A 3,105-nucleotide genomic window follows, 5' to 3' on the forward strand; every position below is an offset into this window, starting at 1 on the left:
ATGTTTTATGAGTATTTTCAAAAATGCAAACAAACAAACAAAAAACCATGAGATATACAATCCTAGCCTTCAGAATGGTGGGGAAAGAGACTTAGTGATTGCCCATCTTGCTCAAGATCACATGGTAAGAAGGAGTGGGGTTAGACTATACAAGTCTAATGCTGGATTTACACTACTCACCATTTTAAAGTGTTGCTCTGCACTGAGTGAGAGAAACTAATGCAGCTACTCTGGGAATTGTGATTAAAGCAATGGCTTCCTGTTGGTAGGTAGACCAGTTGTCCAGAGCTGGATAAGCCCCCAAGAATGTCTTATATGCCAAAGAATATGTTACAGAGTAGAGTATAGATGCTGAAATATCAAACCACATGAGCTCAAACTGAAAACTAGCTATCTTTGAGCTAGTGAGTTTGGGACCATTTTCTATTTCTGTCTTTTGCATACGTGAGTCTTCTGAAGTTTGCACTTTCTAACCCCTCAGCAATTATGTATTGCTTTTTAGGCTAGAACAGTAGTTACTAAACATAAATGAATCGGTGGGCAAGATTGTGTAAAAGATTTACATAACATAGTTCACCTATGCAATTAAAAACTACTTAAAACTTTGACGTATAATATTTATAGTATTTTAATTTAGCATTCCCCAACCCCTCATATATCAACTAGAATTTTGGGACCTTTGTCTTAGTTAGAGTTTTACTGCTGTGAACAGATAGCATTACCAAGGCAACTCTTATAAGGAAAACATTTAATTGGGGCTAGCTTACAGGTTCAGAGGCTCAGTCCATTATTATCAAGGCAGGAACATGGTGGCATCCAGGCAGGAATGGGGCAAGAGGAGCTAAGAGTTTTATATCTTCATCTTAAGGCCACTAGGAAACAACTGGCTCCCATGTGGTTAGGAGGAGAGTCACATTGCCCAGCCCCACAGTGGCACACTTTCTCCAACAAAGCCAAACCTACTCCAACAAGACCACACGTCTTAATAGTGTCATTCCCTGGGCCAAGCATATTCAAACCACCACAACCTTGATAAAGTGTCCTTCAGTAAGAAGTTATGTACCCAAAAGAAGACCACTGAAAAATGCTTTTCTTTTTGCTCACGTGATGGGCTATTTTACAATTTGATAATTTGAAGAATATTCCTATATCATAGCTCTTTTGGACAGATTCTCTTAGAAGGAACATGGTGGAGCATAGGGGTGGAAAAGGAGCAGTGGTAGAGGTTAGAGGTGGAAGAGGAACAGTGACATGAATAATATCCTCTGTCTAAAGAGGCCCTGGTGAACTAGAGATCCGAAAGGATTGTTGTGTATTTAGAAAAATACAGAGAAAATTCCGTTATTACCCACTTAAATATTATTTAACTGTATCCTAAGAGTTCTCTCTCTTACTTTGTATCCACATGCATTGGAGTAGGCCCATTTAAAAGAGATTCAGCTACAGTAAAATGGAAAATAGTTGGTCATCTCTATTAGATACTATTAGATCCCACTTGAGACTGGAAAACTCCTGCCTTAATCTTTTCAGTTGAGGCTCACCTTTGAACCCTGCTTCCTCTGTATCATCTCCCAAAGTCCTAACACTTCTAAATCTGAGAAAGGAGGTCTCTGGCTTTTGGTCCCTAGTAAGACATTATTTGTTATCACAAATGATCCATCACAAAGATAAACAACTGCTTATATTTCCACACCATAGAGTCATCTGGGTTGGCTCCAAGTAGGGACTTAATGAGAATTGTGAAATTACTAAGTGAATAGTTTCTTTGGACATGAAAGCACAAATGGAGGTCTGATGTCTTCATCCTTCCAGCTCCGATTATTTTCAGCTTTGGGTTGCTGTGCTTCTTCAAGGACAGAGGTCTTCTGTTTTCTTCAGTAGGTTTCTCACCTTACTTCTCTTCGGAGAAATTGTCTTTCATGTAACATTTATGTTCAGTGTTCTTTACTTGCAGACAGCCTTCAAATATAGGAAAACATTTAATCTTGCAGTACCAGCCACCTTAGATTATAACACCTACAAACCAGAATGGTGTGCTAACTCTTGCATCATGCAGGGCACTGGTGGAAATGTACAGTATAAATATTCTGAGTCAAAGTCGAGATGAAATCCACTAGTGGTGCTGGCCACATGTTCCTCAAGTTGACACCAGCATATTGATTAGGCTTCTGGGTATAACTGGTAATAGCACAGTGGATCACCCCTGCCATGCACCAAGCATTGTTGTCTGTCAAGGAGCCCCAGCTGATGCATTAAAACAGTTTATTGGCATAGAACATCTTTAGTCTCAGGAGAACAAGACATTTTACACAATAAGTGGGTGGTAAATCACACTTTTGAAAATTGAATTATTTTTAAAATGCTCTTAGGTACTGTTTAGAGGAGACCTATAATAAAACCCATTGTCAGATGAAAAATCTGTAAGAAAAGTTAATAACTATCCCTGAATGTATTTCTTGGAGATTGGCTATTTTACAGAAGATTTTCTCAAAGGAGATTGCCTGCACTCACTCCTCACTCCCCCCCCCAAAAAAAAGCGTTATAAAATCCGTAAGGGCTAATAGGTCTTAGAGCTGTATGTGACTAGCCTGAGGTTAATGTCTCAACCTCAGTGCTTCTTTGCTGGTGTCCCAGGCTCCCCTCTTACAGTCTAAATGACTTGAGGATAAATGAGTTGTCTGCCTCCATCATCCATTACTTGAGGCTTTGTTTAAAGACAACATGGCTCAAGAAGCTGTTGCTGAGATTCATTCTAATTCTGTTCACTGCTACTGGAAAATGCAGGCTGACTGGATGGATGAATGGATTCAGTAAAGTAGGATGGAAGTTTGATGAATTTGGGATCCCCTGTTTAGCTTTCATTTAAGGCAAATACCTTTGTATACCATTAAGCCCATAGATAGGCTATAGAAGGCTGGAAAAATTGTATGTTCATTTTTTTGTGGACATGCTGACAGATTTCTTCAGATCCTGGGGAATTCACTCAAATATATATAATGTATTTCATATCCACTCTCAATACCACCTCTCAAACTGCTCCCATATTTCCCCATTTCCTTTTCTTTCTTTCTTTCTTTCTTTCTTTCTTTCTTTCTTTCTTTCTTT

General features: G+C 39.0%; 1 long non-coding RNA gene across 1 annotated transcript in view; it reads right to left on the minus strand.

Annotated features, from left to right (window-relative positions):
• Positions 1-612: 612 nt before the first annotated feature.
• Positions 613-3,105, minus strand: part of LOC114615034 — a 4,142-nt gene continuing 1,649 nt past the window's right edge. Inside the window, exon 2 of the long non-coding RNA XR_003710420.1 lies at positions 613-1,959. This is a non-coding gene — a long non-coding RNA (uncharacterized LOC114615034). The remainder of the gene's footprint in view (positions 1,960-3,105) is intronic.

The sequence above is a fragment of the Grammomys surdaster genome, unplaced genomic scaffold (genome assembly GCF_004785775.1).
Source record: "Grammomys surdaster isolate TR1022 unplaced genomic scaffold, NIH_TR_1.0 126546, whole genome shotgun sequence".
NCBI classification, from domain to species: Eukaryota; Metazoa; Chordata; class Mammalia; order Rodentia; family Muridae; genus Grammomys; species Grammomys surdaster.